This window comes from Petromyzon marinus, chromosome 57 (assembly GCF_048934315.1).
Source record: "Petromyzon marinus isolate PM22_M1 ecotype Great Lakes invasive population chromosome 57, UKy_Petmar_22M1.pri1.0, whole genome shotgun sequence".
Taxonomy (NCBI): Eukaryota; Metazoa; Chordata; class Hyperoartia; order Petromyzontiformes; family Petromyzontidae; genus Petromyzon; species Petromyzon marinus.
In genome coordinates this window covers 7,347,896-7,367,026 of record NC_133723.1, presented here as the reverse complement: position 1 = coordinate 7,367,026, position 19,131 = coordinate 7,347,896, and the positions used below count along the sequence as shown (strand labels likewise).

At 50.3% G+C, this 19,131-nt stretch overlaps 1 protein-coding gene across 2 annotated transcripts in view; it reads left to right on the top strand.

Annotated features, from left to right (window-relative positions):
* The first annotated feature begins 3,407 nt into the window (after window positions 1–3,407).
* LHFPL2 (LHFPL tetraspan subfamily member 2) overlaps window positions 3,408–19,131 on the top strand; it is a 59,646-nt gene continuing 43,922 nt past the window's right edge. For both annotated transcript variants that reach the window (XR_012929721.1, XM_032975916.2), the window contains exon 1: window positions 3,408–4,692. The gene's annotated coding sequence lies outside the window, so the exon portion shown is untranslated. The remainder of the gene's footprint in view (window positions 4,693–19,131) is intronic.

The window sequence follows — 19,131 nt, the reverse complement described above, 5'->3', positions numbered from 1 at the left end:
GGTGGGGGTCTCCAAAGTCGTCTCCAAATTCCCCACGCGAGAAGTTCATTTGTTGAACTCGAGCCAAACCTCCCAGTGTGGCAGGAACCTCCTGACAGGGCGTCCTCAGACTCGGAAAGACTTGGAAGGGTAAAATGCACTTTTTTTTAGTCTGTGAGTCTCTGTGTGCGTCTGTGTCTCTGTGTGAGTCTCTGTGTGAGTCTATGTGTCTCTGTGTGTCTATGTGTCTCTGTGTGAGTCTCTGTGTGAGTCTATGTGTCTCTGTGTGAGTCTATGTGTCTCTGTGTGAGTATGTGTCTCTGTGTGAGTATGTGTCTCTGTGTGATTATCTGTGTGAGTCTATGTGTCTCTGTTGGAGTATGTGTCTCTGTTTGAGTATGTCTCTGTGTGAGTATATGTGTCTCTGTGTGGGTCTCTGTGTGAGTCTATGTGTCTCTGTGTGTCTATGGGTCTCTGTGTGAGTCTCTGTGTGAGTCTATGTGTCTCTGTGTGAGTCTATGTGCCTCTGTGTGAGTCTATGTGTCTCTGTGTGAGTATGTGTCTCTGTGTGAGTATATGTGTCTCTGTGTGAGTATGTGTCTCTGTGTGAGTCTCTGTGTGAGTCTATGTGTCTCTGTGTGAGTATGCGTCTCTGTTTGAGTATGACTCTGTGTGAGTATATGTGTCTCTGTGTGAGTCTATGTGTCTCTGTGGGAGTCTCTGTGTGAGTCTATGTGTCTCTGTGTGAGTCGATGTGTCTCTGAGTGAGTCTATGGTTCTCTGTGTGAGTCTCTGTGTGAGTCTATGTTTCTCTGTGTGAGTCTATGTGTCTTTGTGTGAGTCTCTGTGTGAGTCTATGTGTCTCTGTGTGAGTCTATGTGTCTCTGTGTGAGTCTATGGGTCTCTGTGTGAGTCTCTTTGTGAGTCTATGTGTCTCTGTGTGAGTATCTCCGTCCCTGTGTGATTATATGTCTCTGTGTGAGTCAATGGGTCTCTGTGTGAGTCAATGGGTCTCTGAGTCTGTCAAACTAAACTATTAAACTATGAAACGATTTTTATTTTTACCAGGTAAGGTCCAATGAGCTATGTAGCTCATCTTTTTTTCAGAAGCGACCTAGCCATCGCAAATACTCGCTCAACAAAGCGCGGCGGCTTTTCATCATCGTCATCATCACGTGAGACATTTATAGCAGCAGCTAAACACTTTAAACGCGTGGTGATGTTGATTCTAAAATGGGGAATGGAAAAAACAGCAGCAGCAGGCGTCAGGGTCGGGATCGGACCCACGACCTCCTGCACACCAGGCGAGGTAGTTAATATCTTCTAGCCACCGTGATGATGATGATGATGAGAGAGAGATACGCGCAAATTCCAAATATACAGCAGCAGCAGCAGGCGTCAGGGTCGGGATCGAACCCACGACTTCCTGCGTACAAAGGCGAGGACGTTTGTTTTTTTACGATTAACGTGATATAAAAGTGGAAATATCACCACTGCCTTGTGTCCCTTTCTTACGTAGTATTCATTCAGTGTTATGTCAATGTATTATCCGGGTGCTCTTCTTAAGGGCAATTGCATGAAACCTTGTCTATTTATTTATTTTTATTTTGAAAGCAGCACTGCGAGTCATGGGGGTTGTTTGAACATACTTCACCACGCTGGTCAATGTTGATCACATCGCGTCCTACACATACAACTATAAAGATCCCCCGTATAGTCTTGACAGACTGCTGGGGCAAGTGCTGTTAACGAGCACCTATTAAGGCCGACACGGTACACGAGGGGGTGTGGGGTGTCCAGCACCACGCCCGACCGCCTTTGTCTCCTCATTGGCGATGTTGACGCATCGCAGCCGGTACCGAGATAGGGGAAATCCAGGACCGGGCTCAGGTCAGTATCGTCACCGGTGTTGGCCACGAGGGAGAGCGCTAACCGCTGCACTGCCGTTCCCCACACGACCATCATCATCATCACCATCATCACCACGATCATCATCATCATCACCACCATCATCATCATCACCACCACCACCATCATCATCACCACCACCACTACCATCACCACGACCATCATCATCATCACCACCACCACCACCATCATCACCACCACCATCACCAATACCACCATCACCACAACCATCATTATCACCACCACCACCATCACCATCATCACCACGATCATCATCATCACCACCATCATCATCATCACCACCACCACCATCATCATCATCACCACCATCACCACGACCATCATCACCACCACCACCACCACCATCATCACCAACACCATCACCAATACCACCATCACCACAACCATCATTATCACCACCACCACCATCATCACCACCACCACCACCATCACCACGACCATCATCATCACCACCACCACCATCACCACGACCATCATCACCACCACCATCACCACGACCATCATCATCACCACCACCACCATCACCACGACCATCATCATCACCACCACCACCATCATCACGACCATCATCATCACCACCACCATCACCACGACCATCATCATCACCACGGCCATCATCATCACCACCATGACCACGACCATCATCATCACCACCACCACCATCACCACGACCATCATCATCACCACCACCACCATCACCACGACCATCATCATCACCACCACCATCACCACCATCATCACGACCATCATCATCACCACCACCACCATCACCACGACCATCATCATCACCACCATCACCACGACCATCATCATCACCACCACCATCACCACCATCACCACGACCATCATCATCACCACCACCATCACCACGACCATCATCATCATCACCACCACCATCACCATCAGCCACAACAGGCGCCTCCGACTAGCACGGTTGGCTACGTACGGGTGCGAAAGAGGTTCAGCTTCAGTTTAACTCGTAGAAGGCTTTCGCGACCAATATTATTCATAATAAAGGTTTTTGGGTTAGGTCGCGTTCAGCTTACGTACACAAATAGAGGCAAAGGCAAAGATTCCCCGAAGTGTAGCGCTAAGGGCTGCCCGGGGTAAGTGCACTCACACGTGGACAAAGATCCCCCGTATAGCCTTGATAGAGTGTAGGGGCAGGCACCACGCCCGACCGCCTTTGTCTCCCCATGTTTACACACCACACCAGGTATTCATTTGAGGCTGAGTCGACCTAAGTGAGGCCCAGGATCGGGTTCAGATAATCGTCACGTGCTGTTGACCGTGAACGGGAATCAAGAGCCGAATGGCTCACAGGGCTATGCCAAATCAATGGAACTACAAACTCGGGTCTCCGGGTTCGTAGCGCAACGTAGCGCTAACCGCTACACTACCCTGTGTGTGTGTGTGTACACACGTGTACACACACACACACACGCACGTGTACACACACACACGTGTCACCCCGTGACACACCCAGCACCCCCCCCCCGCTACTCCTCCCAACTCCACTACCCCCTCGCTCCAGGCCGCCTCTTCCTCTCCACTCAGAGAGCGAGCGGGTCGAGCACAGCGCGAGTCAGAGACACCCAGGGGGTGGTGGTGGACACGGGGGGAGACAGACACACGGAGACAGACACACGGAGACACACACACGGAGACAGACACACGGAGACACACACACGGAGACACACACGGAGACAGACACACGGAGACGGTCTAGAGACAGACACACACACACAGACTCACACATAAGCGGAGACACACAGACTTACACATAAGCGGAGTCACACAGACTCACACACAAGGCTGAGTCACACAGACTCACACAGGCGGAGACACAGACTCACACACAGGCTGAGACACAGACTCACACACAAGCGGAGACACACAGACTCACACACAGGCGGAGACACAGACTCGCACACAGGCGGAGACACACAGACTCACACACAGGCGGAGACACAGACTCGCACACAGGCGGAGACACACAGACTCACACACAAGCTGAGACACAGACTCACACACAGGCTGAGACACAGACTCACACACAGGCGGAGACACAGACTCACACAAGCGGAGACACACAGACTCACACACAGGCGGAGACACAGACTTACACACAGGCGGAGACACAGACTCACACACAGGCGGAGACACAGACTCACACACAGGCGGAGTCACACAGACTCACACACAAGCGGAGACACACAGACTCACACACAGGCGGAGTCATACAGACTCACACACAGGCTGAGACAGACTCACACACAAGCGGAGACAGACTCACACACAGGCTGAGACACACAGACTCACACACAGGCTGAGACAGAGACTCACACACAGGCGGAGTCACACAGACTCGCACACAGGCGGAATCACACAGACTCACACAGACGGAGTCACTGACTTGATACACAGTCTGCGGAGACAGACACGCGCACACAGAGACGTAATTCAACTCGGAGACACGCAGACCAAGAGACAGGCGGGGGGACAGACACAGACACGCAGTCTTCGTCTGAGACACAGACAACAACAGAGACGCAGTAGACAAACAACGATAAGACGGAGAGAGACACGGAGACACGGAGACATCGATGCAGTGAAGAGGCGGCGAGACGTCGGCAGACAACGCGGACAAAGCAGCGGGGAGACAGCGAGGCCGAGAGACAGCGGCGGAGACGCGCGGAGACACCGCGAGAGAGACGAGGAGACGGGGTCTGGGACAGTCTCCCTAAAGACTGAACTGCAAGCGACTTAGACTCTGCTGGACCGGTAAGGGGGAGACGCGGGGAGCGGTGGGGGAGACACGGGGAGGAGGAAGGAGACACGGGGAGACACGGGGAGGAGGAGGGAGACACGGGGAGACACGGGGAGGAAGAGGGGGACACGGGGAGACACGGGGAGGAAGAGGGAGACACGGGGAGACACGGGGAGGAGGAGGGAGACACGGGGAGACACGGGGAGGAGACGCGGGGTGAAGGGAGACATGGGGAGACACGGGGAGGAGGAGGGAGACACAGGGAGACACGGGGAGACACGGGGAGCGGTGGGGAGACACGGGGAGGAGGGAGACACGGGGTGAAAGGAGATTCGGGGAGGGAGACACGGGGAATTCGGACCTCCGCATTGCTCGTGAAGTGTGTATGTGTGTGTATGTGTGTGTTTGTGTGTGTGTATGTGTGTATTTGTGTGTATGTGTGTATTTGTGTGTATATGTGTGTATGTGTGTTTGTGTGTGTGTATGTGTGTGTATTTGTGTGTATTTGTGTGTGTATGTGTGTGTATTTGTGTGTATGTGTGTTTGTGTGTGTGTGTTGCGTGTGTATGCATTGGTTGTGTTGAGTGGCGTAGGTATTGTGCAAGTGTGTTGTGTGTTGGTGTGTAATGGTGGTTTATGTGTCAGTGATGTGTATGTGTGTGTTACTTGGGGTGTGTCTCGTGTGTAATGTGTGTAATGTGTGTGTGTAATGTGTGTGTGTAATGTGTGTAATGTGTGTGTGTGTGTAATGTGTGTGTGTGTAATGTGTGTGTGTGTAATGTGTGTAATATATGTGTGTAATGTGTGTGTGTGTAATGTGTGTGTGTGTAATGTGTGTGTAATGTGTGTAATGTATGTGTGTGTAATGTGTGTGTGTAATGTGTGTGTAATGTGTGTGTGTGTGTTATGTGTGTGTAATGTGTGTGTGTGTAATGTGTGTAATGTGTGTGTGTGTAATGTGTGTGTGTAATGTGTGTAATGTGTGTGTGTGTAATGTGTGTGTGTGTAATGTGTGTGTGTAATGTGTGTAATGTGTGTGTGTAATGTGTGTGTGTAATGTGTGTGTGTAATGTGTGTGTAATGTGTGTAATGTATGTGTGTGTAATGTGTGTGTGTGTGTGTAATGTGTGTGTGTAATGTGTGTGTGTAATGTGTGTAATGTGTGTGTGTAATGTGTGTGTGTGTAATGTGTGTGTGTAATGTGTGTGTGTAATGTGTGTGTAATGTGTGTAATGTGTGTCTGTAATGTGTGTGTGTAATGTGTGTAATGTATGTGTGTGTAATGTGTGAATGTGTGTGTTGGGGCTGTGTGAGATTTCTCACATGATAAGCCACTTCGTTGAGCTGTGGCACACGTGGGCAGGTCGCTTCTTCACAAATCACACAATGGCTCAGTGGGCCTTACCTGGTTAGTTATAAACTATAGCTTAGTTTTAATTGTATATATTTGTTTTAGTGATTTGTTTTACTTTCCTACACGTTGCACTCCTATTGTGTGTGTTTGTATTGTTGTTGTCGTCACGTTCTTACCCCTTGCAACCGACTGGAAATCTGTGAACAAGAACTTTACAGCTCATCGGGTTCCTGCAGTATGAATACAATATTCTGATTCTGTATATCTCCATATATATGTGAGTATGCGTGTCTGTTCAAAATGTTTAGCGTACTTCCTGACATGCAACAAACTGGAAATTTGCCATGTGGGTACTTTCCAGACTGTACACCATGCAAACATTATAAAAATACACTTTTAGTTTTTTTTTGGGGGGGAGCTTAATAATGTATATATTTTTTGCACGGCAAGTTATCTGTGACGTAACATCTGTCACGTGACCCTCGCACGTGGAAGCGTAACGCAATGTAGTGTAGTGGTTAGCGCGCTGCGCTACGAACCCGGCGACCCGAGTTCGATTCCCGCTCACGGCCACCACCGGTGACGATTATTTCAACCGCTTCTGGGCCTCCCCTAGGTCGACTCAGCCTCAAAACGAGTAGCTGTTGTGGTGTGTGAACATCGCCACTGGGGAGACAAAGGCGGCCGGGCGTGGTGAATCCAAGTCCCGGGCGAAGCCGGGTAGTAAAGCTAGTGTGTTATAAGTGTGCTAGTTGCTGTGTGTGTGTGCTGTTAAGTGTGATGTGAGTTGTGTGTTGGTGTGCTTAATGGTGGTGAATGTGTCAGTGATGTTTATACGGAGTGGGTGAGTTAGTGTTGTGTATAAGTGTATCTTGGGGGTGTATGTGTGTGTATGTGTGTGTGCGTGCGGTTAGCTGGGTTACGCCACTGGGGAGACAAAGGCGGTCGGGCGTGGTGCTGGCCACCCACCCCCTCGTGTGCCGTGCCGGCTTTCATAGGTGCTCGCTAACAGCACTTGCTCCAACAGTCTGTTAAGGCTATACAGGGGATCTTTGTCTCTGCCTTTGTGTGTACATGTGGTGTGTGTGTGTACATGTGGTGTGTACAGTGTACACGTGGTGTGTGTGTACACGTGGTGTGTGTACATGTGGTGTGTGTATACATGTGGTGTGTACATGTGGTGTGTGTACAGTGTACACGTGGTGTGTGTACACGTGGTGTGTGTACACGTGGTGTGTGTACACGTGGTGTGTGTACATGTGGTGTGTGTGTATACATGTGGTGTGTGTGCACATGCACAAAGTCACTTTAAGATGTTTTTCTTGTTCATGTTTTTGTTTTTTTTATTGTTGCGGTTGCACCCGATTCAAGAGCCGAATGGCTCACAGGGCTATACCAAAATAAATGAAACTTTGAAAAATAAAAACTGTGGTGTGTGTGTATACATGTGGTGTGTACATGTGGTGTGTGTGTATACACGTGGTGTGTGTGTGTACATGTGGTGTGTGTGTGTACATGTGATGTATGTGTGTACATGTGATGTGTGTGTACATGTGGTGTGTATATACACGTGGTGTGTGTGTATACATGTGGTGTGTGTATACACGTGGTGTGTGTGTGTACATGTGGTGTGTGTGTGTACACGTGGTGTGTGTGTACATGTGGTGTGTGTGTGTACATGTGGTGTGTGTGTACATGTGGTGTGTGTGTACACGTGGTGTGTGTGTGTGTACATGTGGTGTGTGTGTGTGTACTCAGGTGAAAGAGAGATGGGAAGGTGTCAAAAGGCAAAGCGATGGGTGGTCTAGTTGTGTGTGAATGTTGATTCAGTGGCGGTGGTGGTGGTGGTAGTTGGGGTGGTACTTCAGGGCTATAGTCTCACGATGATTCATGATACAGATATTATGAGAATGTTCATTGGTTGATAGATTCATGATGATGATGGTGACAATGATGAATCGGACTTGACGATGATGATTTGATGATGGGCTTCGGTTAAAGTTGTTTTTGTTGTTGTTGCTGCTGCTATGGAGTGGTGGTGATGGTATAGTTCGTGGTGGAGTGCGGAGAAGCGACGCTCACAACAACGAGCAGAGCCGCCGGGCGGCTAAAACGCAGCAAATCGACGCAGTCGGTTGATAAATTAGTCGGTGGCATCCGCTGGGGTCAGTTGCGTGACCTCCAGCCAACAGCGGAGAGCCTTCGACGCTTCACGTGGCTCTCGATGTGCACCAAGCTTGGTACAAAGCCCCGCGTGGTGAAGTCACCACCGCCACTTCGTGACGAACGGCGACTGTTGTTGTTGTTGTGTTGTTGTTGTGTTGTTGTTTTTGGTAGTGGGCCGTGGTGGTGATTTTGAGGATGGCGTTAAGGCGAGTGGGGGCTTGGAGACGTGGGGTGGGGGTGGGGGTGACGGCTGGACGGGGTAGGCTAACAGTGGAGCGGCAGCCAGAATCATCAGAACCTTGACTCAGACGATATGAGGAATCCGATGAGCTCTAAAGCTCTTTTTCCACAGACGTCCAGTAGGGGCACTGGTCCATAATGGAGTTGTTTTTTTTTTTGCGGGAGGTGGGGGTTAGACCGCGTAAATGTATAAATGTTGTGTCGTTAAACCCCCCCACCACCCGACACAGCCAACTGGTAAGGGTTTGTCACGTAAACAGAACTTGACAATTCGTTGCTGGTACAGCACTAACCGGAGTAAACCCGCTACATTTACACATTGCAGACGTTGGCGGTTAACACATTTATATTTACGCGATCTTAGGGGCCGTCCATAAATGACGTCACACACCTAGGGGAGGGGGGGGGGCAGACATTTGTGACGATGGGGGGGGGTTGAGAAATGTGACGTCACGTCAAAATGCGCAACTGTAAATACATATAGACAACACGTTCTACCTAATTAAATATACTTTTTAATAAATGTTTTCTCCTACAACATCAGAGTGCAGCGCCACCTTAAATACGCACTACAATGACAATAGTTTGAAGCGATTTGAAGCACGTTTAATATTTTTTTAGGGGGGGGGGAGGGGGCAGAGCTTTGTGACGTCATATTTGAGGGGGGGGGGTCTGACTTTTTGTGACCCCGTGTGACGACGGGGGGGGGGGGGGGGTCAAGAGTCGTTCAAAATCGCGTGACGTCATTTATGGCCTGCCCCTATATTGGTCGCGAAAGCTCTCCGACTACTAGGACGCGTTAAACTAAGGGCCACTGATGTTAGCCGTGGCTGGCTTACATCAAAAGGATAGAACCCAGTTTGCCGGGTTTGTGTCACAGTGCGATAACCAGCGCACCACTACAAACACAAACACAATAACAGTGCATGAAGGCAAATACGAAGATCAAAGATCCCCCCGTGTAGCCTTAGCAGACTGTAGGGGCAAGTGCTGTTAGCGAGCAGCTACGAAGAAGGCCGGCACGGCACACGAGGGGGTGGGTGGCCAGCACAACGCCCGGCCGCCTTTGTCTCCCCCAGTGGCGATGTTTACACACCGCACCGGGTACTCATTTGAGGCTGAGTCGACCTAGGGGAGGCCCCAGGACCGGTTCAGATAAATCGTCACCTGTGTTGGCCGTGAGCGGGAATCGAACCCGGGTCGCCAGGTTCGTAGCGCTAACCGCTGCACCACCGCTCGCCAGCCAACACACAAACACGCACTAACTCACCCACTTTGTGTAAACATCACTGACACATTCACCACCATTAAGCACACCAACACACAACTCACATCACACTTAACACCACACACACACACAGCAACTAGCGCACTCATTCAGCAGCACTTATAACGCATACAGAATTAAAATATTTATTTGAGATTGGAGGAATCCGAGGAGCTATGAAGCTCTTTTTGTTCACAGACGTCCAGACGGGGCACGGGGGCAGAACGTTACAACAACACACAATACAAACACGCACAGTAGGAGTGCAAAGTATAGAGAAGGGGTGAGCAAATCACTTGAAAATACATCAACTTTGATTTTATTTTACCAGGTAAAGCCCACTGAAGCTATTGGTTTATTTTTATTCATCGGATCCTCAAATCTTGTAACTCTATTTTAACCCACTTCCCAATGTGGTATCGACTGAAAACTTGGTATACTTATGTCATACTCATGACAATACTATATTATATCGTTAAAATAAAGTAATATTTATTTTTAAACATTATTTTTTATATATTATGTTTCGGCCTGGGTCTAATTGTCCACGCTCAACTGACGTTGGCTGTAATTGACCACGGGTCCCCTTACGTTGTGGCAAGCTTCGGGGCCACTTCCTGGAGTCGTGGAGTTCTTACATTACGATTACGGTACATTTCATTAAAGCGTGTTTAAAAAAAAAGTTACTTATTCAGAGAGCCGATTTGCCCACAAACAAACGATAGGTCGACCAACAGTGGCTGCTATTACCACGTGGAACATTTTTTTACAGCGGCAAAATCATTTAAATCGCGACTAGACCCCCATGGCAGTGACGTATCCCCCCACAGCAGTGACGTATAACCCCACAGCAGTGACGTGTCCCCCCACAGCAGTGACGTATCCCCCCACAGCAGTGACGTGTCCCCCCACAGCAGTGACGTGTCTCCCCACAGCAGTCACGTGTCCCCCCACAACAGTGACGTATCACCCCACAGCAGTGACGTGTCTCCCCACAGCAGTGACGTGTCTCCCCACAGCAGTGACGTGTCACCCCACAGCAGTGACGTGTCCCCACAGCAGTGACGTATCCCCCCACAGCAGTGACGTATCCCCCCACAGCAGTCACGTGTCCCCCCACAGCAGTGACGTATCACCCCACAGCAGTGACGTATCCCCCCACAGCAGTGACGTATCCCCCCACAGCAGTGACGTATCCCCCCACAGCAGTGACGTATCCCCCCACAGCAGTGACGTATCCCCCCACAGCAGTGACGTATCCCCCCACAGCAGTGACGTATCCCCCCACAGCAGTGACGTGTCCCCCCACAGCAGTGACGTGTCTCCCCACAGCAGTCACGTGTCCCCCCACAACAGTGACGTATCACCCCACAGCAGTGACGTGTCTCCCCACAGCAGTGACGTGTCTCCCCACAGCAGTGACGTGTCACCCCACAGCAGTGACGTGTCCCCACAGCAGTGACGTATCCCCCCACAGCAGTGACGTATCCCCCCACAGCAGTCACGTGTCCCCCCACAGCAGTGACGTATCACCCCACAGCAGTGACGTATCCCCCCACAGCAGTGACGTATCCCCCCACAGCAGTGACGTATCCCCCCACAGCAGTGACGTATCCCCCCACAGCAGTGACGTGTCCCCCCACAGCAGTGACGTATCCCCCACAGCAGTGACGTATCCCCCCACAGCAGTGACGTATCCCCCACAGCAGTGACGTATCCCCCCACAGCAGTGACGTATCCCCCACAGCAATGACGTATCCCCCCACAGCAGTGACGTATCCCCCCACAGCAGTGACGTGTCCCCCCACAGCAGTGACGTATCCCCCACAGCAGTGACGTATCCCCCCACAGCAGTGACGTATCCCCCACAGCAGTGACGTATCCCCCCACAGCAGTGACGTATCCCCCCACAGCAGTGACGTATCCCCCCACAGCAGTGACGTATCCCCCACAGCAGTGACGTATCCCCCCACAGCAGTGACGTATCCCCCACAGCAGTCACGTGTCCCCCCACAGCAGTGACGTATCCCCCCACAACAGTGACGTATCCCCCCACAGCAGTGACGTATCCCCCCACAGCAGTGACGTATCCCCCCACAGCAGTGACGTGTCACCCCACAGCAGTGACGTATCCCCCACAGCAGTGACGTATCCCCCACAGCAGTGACGTATCCCCCCACAGCAGTCACGTGTCCCCCCACAGCAGTGACGTATCCCCCCACAACAGTGACGTATCCCCCCACAGCAGTGACGTATCCCCCCACAGCAGTGACGTGTCCCCCCACAACAGTGACGTGTCACCCCACAGCAGTGACGTATCCCCCCACAGCAGTGACGTGTCCCCCCACAACAGTGACGTGTCACCCCACAGCAGTGACGTATCACCCCACAGCAATGACGTATTCCCCACAGCAGTGACGTATCCCATTGCTAGCCGCTACAGATGCCTTAAGATCACGAGTGGGGAGGGGGGCGAGTGGGGGTAGTGGTCTTGATTAGGGGGGGGGGGCACCATACCAACAAGGATGAGTAGCGTACAACTGATTTACACCCAAACGTGACTATTGTGTGAGTGCCGATTAATGTGTACTAGATGGCATTGCTTGTACTGTGATAGTACTATATGTATCTTTTTAAATAATTGCTGTAAAGCGCATTGGAATGAGGTCGCTGCATACGAAATCTGGATAATAAGATGGTGATGATGTCTTCTTGGTTCTTTCGGTAAAGTCACGTAGAATGAGAATAAAACAATAAAACAGAACTGCCGGGATGACAGTTCTGTTCCTTCACCTGAAGAAGGCTACTTGTGTTGTGGCCGAAAACGTCGTGATAATTTTATTGTGTTATTTTATTTTATCAATTTATTATGTTATTCTCATTCTACGTGACTTTACCGAAAGAACCAAGGAGATGAATCCTTGCAGTCACGAAAGCTTTAAATCGAAAAATGTTGATGATGGTCCAGTCATTCTGCGGCTCCACTGCTGGATGAAGGCCTTGTCTCACCGTGCCGGTGCTCGCTGGTTGCTTGACCATACTTCACCGCGCTGCTCAGTGCGAGGTTGGGCCAAGTGGCTAAACATATCCAAGATCGGGTTCTGGGTACAGGGACTCTCCTCTACGTACGCACGAGTTAGGTTCCGGAGTTATGTTCGTAAGTCGATTTGTTTTTAAATACAACTTTACTACTGTCGATTCCAAACCTTTTGCACGGTGTGGACGCTAAACACGGGGAATAGATTTAAAAGTTGTACAATCTCCTGTAGATGTAGATGCCACCGGTTCTTCACGTTCTACAGATGTAGATGCCACTGGTTCTTCACGTTCTGCAGATGTAGATGCCACTGGTTCTTCACGTTCTGTAGATGTAGATGCCACCAGTTCTTCACGTTCTGCAGATGTAGATGCCACTGGTTCTTGACGTTCTGTAGATGCCACTGGCTCTTCACGTTCTGCAGATGTAGATGCCACTGGTTCTTCACGCTCTGCAGATGCCACTGGTTCTTCACGTTCTACAGATGTAAATGCCACTGGTTCTTCACATTCTGTAGATGTAGATGCCACTGGTTCTTCACGTTCTGTAGATGTAGATACCACTGGTATTTCACGTCTACAGATGTAAATGCCACTGGTTCTTCACGTTCTGTAGATGTAGATGCCACTGGTTCTTCATGTTCTGTAGATGCCACTGGTTCTTCACATTCTGCAGATGTAGATGCCACTAGTTCTTCACGTTCTATAGATGTAGATGCCACTGGTTCTTCACGTTCTGCAGATGTAGATGCCACTGGTTCTTCACGTTCTGTAGATGTAGACACCACTGGTTCTTTACGTTCTGCAGATGTAGATGCTACTGGTTCTTCACGTTCTACAGATGTAGATGCCACTGGTTCTTCACGTTCTGCAGATGTAGATGCCACTGGTTCTTCACGTTCTGCAGATGTAGATGCCACTGGTTCTTCACGTTCTACAGATGTAGATGCCACTGGTTCTTCGCGTTCTGCAGATCTAGATGGCACTGGTTCTTCACGTTCTACAGATGTAGATGCCACTGGTTCTTCACGTTCTGTAGATGTAGATGCCACTGGTTCTTCATGTTCTGCAGATGTAGATGCCACTGGTTCTTCACTTTCTGTAGATGTAGATGCCACTGGTTCTTCACGTTCTGCAGATGTAGATGCCACCAGTTCTTCAGGTTCTGCAGATGTAGATGCCACTGGTTCTTCATGTTCTGCAGATGTAAATGCCACTGGTTCTTCACGTTCGGCAGATGTAGATGCCACTGGTTCTTCACGTTCTGCAGATGTAGATGCCACTGGTTATTCACGTTCTACAGATGTAGATGCCACTGGTTCTTCACGTCCTGTAGATGTAGATGCCACTGTTTTTTCACGTTCTGTAGCTGTAGATGCCACTGGTTCTTCATGTTCTGCAGATGAAAGATGCCATTGGTTCTTCACGTTCTGTAGATGTAGACACCACTGGTTCTTCACGTTCTGCAGATGTAGATGCTACTAGTTCTTCACGTTCTATAGATGTAGATGCCACTGGTTCTTCACGTTCTGCAGATGTAGATGCCACTGGTTCTTCATGTTCTACAGATGTAGATGCCACTGGTTCTTCACGTTCTGCAGATCTAGATGCCACTGGTTCTTCACGTTCTACAGATGTAGATGCCACTGGTTCTTCACGTTCTGCAGATCTAGATGCCACTGGTTCTTCATGTTCTGCAGATGAAAGATGCCACTGGTTCTTCACGTTCTGTAGATGTAGACACCACTGGTTCTTCACGTTCTGCAGATGTAGATGCTACTGGTTCTTCACGTTCTATAGATGTAGATGCCACTGGTTCTTCACGTTCTGTAGATGTAGATGCCACTGGTTCTTCACGACTCCCGGTCCAAACAGGCGACTGGACCATACGGGACGGGTTTGTTTCATATCTCCGAAAGTTCCTATGTCGGAACGCTTGCAAGCGGAGGAGTCCCCTGTGTATCCGTCGCCACTGGACGTTGACCGAGGCCCGGAGTCGAACTCATGCTCGCCAGGGGTTTCCCCGCAGCGCGGTGCCGCCTTTCGCGCGTCAGACAGATCCCGAATTTGGATTATTTTCCGTAAAACGCCGCCGCTAGTGGAAATCCGCGGTGGCATTTTATCGACCCATCACCGGGCAAATTGCGACGCGGAGCGGGTGCACCGTCCTTGAGAACCTCTGCGGATTTTTAAACCCTAATGCCGCCGGCATCTGTTACAGGCAGCTTTGTGTACATTATTCCATGCTAATATAAATATATATTTTATAACATGATGGCTGAGCACAAGCCCAAAAAGCGACCCGGTGCATGTTAAACGGCAAATTTCAGTAACCCCACACGTGCAGCCCTTTTTGTCAATCCGCTGCTGGATGAGGCCCTCTCCGCTGCCCTTACTAATTGGCTGTGCCGGGTGGTGTCGGGTTTCACGACACACATTTATATTTACGCGATCTAACCAAAAAACACCTCTATTGCGGAGTTGCAGTGGTAGTAGTTGCGTTCCTGAAGAACACCGCGTGACGGAAACATTGCGTTACAGTGACTACTATATAACATGGGGGTAAAGCAAAGTTCGCGATAACGACGTGAGATGCGTACACACGGCCAGACAAAGACTTGAGGCGCGTGGGTAGGTTCTAGAGCAGTGGTTCTTGACCCATTATTCCACCCATGCACCCCTTTGGTTCTCAATAGTTACGCAAAAATGTTTATTGTTCATAAACACATTCGGGTTTGATGAAACAAAGTAATTTGTATTCACGTCCCCGTGCTTAATTTGCGTTATCGATGATTTTCCTTCTAAAACAAAAAAATCTGGCCATGTCTCGCACACCCCCAGAAAGGGCATCTCTCACCCCCAGGGGGTTGCGTGCAGCCCCAGGTTAAGAAGAAGAAGCGCTGATCTAGAAGCATCCAGCAGCATCCCAATACCTTGCGCGATGACGACGCTACGGCGAGGCGGCCGTACAAACCGCTTGTTCCTACTCGTGCGCGACGTAGATCCGTTCGCTCGATCGCGTTACATCCAATTCGTGTTATAACGACACGTGTGTTCCTATAGCTAACTGGCGTGATAAAAACACGTGTGTTCCTATAGCCAACTCGCGTTATAACAACACGTGTGTTCCTATAGCTAACTCGCGTTATAACAACACGTGTGTTCCTATAGCTAACTGGCGTTATAACAACACGTGTGTTCCTATAGCTAACTGGCGTTATAACAACACGTGTGTTTCTATAGCTAACTGGCGTTATAACAACACGTGTGATCCTATAGCTAACTGGCATTATAACAACACGTGTGTTCCTATAGCTAACTGGCGTTATAACGACACGTGTGTTCCTATAGCTAACTGGCGTTATAACAACACGTGTGTTCCTATAGCTAACTGGCGTGATAAAAACACGTGTGTTCCTATAGCTAACTGGCGTTATAACAACATGTGTGTTCCTATAGCTAACTGGCGTGATAAAAACACGTGTGTTCCTATAGCCAACTCGCGTTATAACAACACGTGTGTTCCTATAGCTAACTCGCGTTATAACAACACGTGTGTTCCTATAGCTAACTGGCGTTATAACAACACGTGTGTTCCTATAGCTAACTGGCGTTATAACAACACGTGTGTTTCTATAGCTAACTGGCGTTATAACAACACGTGTGTTCCTATAGCTAACTGACGTGATAACAACACGTGTGTTCCTATAGCTAACTGGCGTTATAACGACACGTGTGTTCCTATAGCTAACTGGCGTTATAACGACACGTGTATTCCTATAGCTAACTCGCGTTATAACAACACGTGTGTTCCTATAGCTAACTGGTGTTATAACAACACGTGTGTTCCTATAGCTAACTGGCGTGATAACAACACGTGTGTTCCTATAGCTAACTCGTGTTATAACATGTGTGTTCCTATATCCAACTCGCGTGATAACATGTGTGTTCCTATATCCAACTCGCGTTATAACAACACGTGTGTTCCTATAGCCAACTCGCGTTATAACAACACGTGTGTTCCTATAGCTAACTGACGTGATAACAACACGTGTGTTCCTATATCCAACTCGCGTGATAACAACACGTGTGTTCCTATATCCAACTCGCGTTATAACAACACTTGCGTTCCTATATCCAACTCGCGTTATAACAACACGTGTGTTCCTATATCCAACTCGCATTATAACAACACGTGTGTTCCTATATCCAACTCGCGTTATAACAACACTTGCGTTCCTATATCCAACTCGCGTTATAACAACACGTGTGTTCCTATAGCTAACTGGCGTTATAACAACACGTGTGTTCCTATATCCAACTCGCGTGATAACAACACGTGTGTTCCTATATCCAACTCGCGTGATAACAACACGTGTGTTCCTATATCCAACTCGCGTTATAACAACACGTGTGTTCCTATATCCAACTCGTGTGTTATAACAACACGTGTGTTCCTATATCCAACTCGCGTGATAACACGTGTGTTCCTATATCCAACTCGTGTGTTATAACAACACGTGTGTTCCTATATCCAACTCGTGTGTTATAACAACACGTGCGTTCCTATAGCTAACTCGTGTGTTATAACAACATGTGTGTTCCTATATCCAACTCGCGTTATAACAACACGTGTGTTCCTATATCCAACTCGCGTGATAACAACACGTGTGTTCCTATATCCAACTCGCGTGATAACAACACGTGTGTTCCCCGCGTTACATTAATCGCGTTACATTCAACTCGTGTCCTGAAAACCACACGGCGTTATCGCAGAGCTGAACCGTGCTTGAAACTTGAACGCCACCCCCTCCCCCCCAACACACACACCTCCCGCTCTTCCTTACGCCGGTCGTGACCTCCACACTTTGACCATACTTCGCCAGAACGCTGCTCAGCGCGAGTTTCGGCGTCTGAAAGACCGCCGGGTGTTTGCGCATGGTTTTATTTGACGCCGTAAAGTTGCGAGCCGCCGAAACCCACCGGACAATCCGTTTGGTGGCACACAAACAAACAAACAAAAAAACTCGCAGCTCGTCGGGATTCCGCCCCGGTGTCAAATATAAAAAAAAAATGTTTTTTTTGTTGTTGAAGATCGCGGTGCCGTGGATATATCTCGCCCGTCGCCGGTGCCAGGCTGTGGCTCGGGATTGAACTCAGCCGGTGCCGCATTGGCGACAGACGGCTCCGGGCCAGTGCGCGCGCTCCTCACTAACCGCTGGCCCACCGCTCGCTGCTGTTATTGTCCGGAGCGAAAACAATGCCCTTTGTTTACCCAGGGAAGTTCTGCGGCGTCTCGAGGGATGTTTTTTAGTGGAGGTGGGAGGTGGTGGTGGGGGGGGTGGTGCAGCGGAGACGGGGAAGACGGCGGGGTGAGAGGTGGGGGGGAAGGGCGACATTCGGATGTTTGGCCAATTTCCTTGATGTGTGTGTGTGTTGAACTTAGGAGCTGTTAGCGCAAACGCCGCGCTACGAACCCCGGCGAACCGAGTTCGATTCCCGCTCACGGCCAACGCCGGTGGCGATTGTCTGGAACCGCTCCTGGGGCCTCGTCCCCTAGGTCGACTCAGCCTCAAATGAGTACCCGAGTAACGGTGTGTAAACATCGCCACTGGGGGAGACAAAGGCGGGCGGGCGGGCGGGCGGGCGGGCGCGGTGCTGGCCACCCAGCCGCTCGTGTGCCGTGCCGGCCGTCGTAGGTGGTGCACCTCGCCAGCTGGCACCACTTGCTCCGACAGACGGTCGAAGGCTACACCGGGGGAACCTTTGTCTTTGTCTGGCTCGTCGGCGTCTTCCTTTCTGTTTCCTGACTCCGGCGGAGTCCGCGGCAATGAGATTGGTTGGGCATTTGCCTGGAGAGACACGGGGGGGGAGAGAGTCGTGGGGGGGGGGAGTAGGTGGAGAGAGTCGTGGGGGGGGGGTGGAGAGAGTCGTGGGGGGGGGGGGGAGAGACACGGGGGGGGGAGTAGGTGGAGAGAGTCGTGGGGGAGTAGGTGGAGAGAGTCGTGGGGGGGGGAGATGGGGGGTGGGGGGTGGATTGAGAGAAGAGAAAGGAGAGAGGGGGGGGGTGCAGAGGCGGAGAAGAGTCGACAAAGAGGATGGAGAGGAGAGTGGAGGGGAGTTTGTTGACATTAGAGAGAGGGGAGACGGAGGGGAGGGGGTTAAGGAGGAGATGGAGTTTTAGAGAGGGGGGGGAGGAGACGGAGGGGGGTTAAGGAGATGGAGTTTTAGAGAGGGGGGGGTGAGGGGAGATGGAGGGGGGGGGGAGAGATGGAGGGGAGGGGGTTCAGGAGATGGAGTTTTAGAGAGAGGGGGGGATACAGGGAGAGAGGCAAGGAGAGAGGTAAGGAGGGAGGTAAGGAGAGAGGAGTGCGAGAGGAGAGGGGAGTG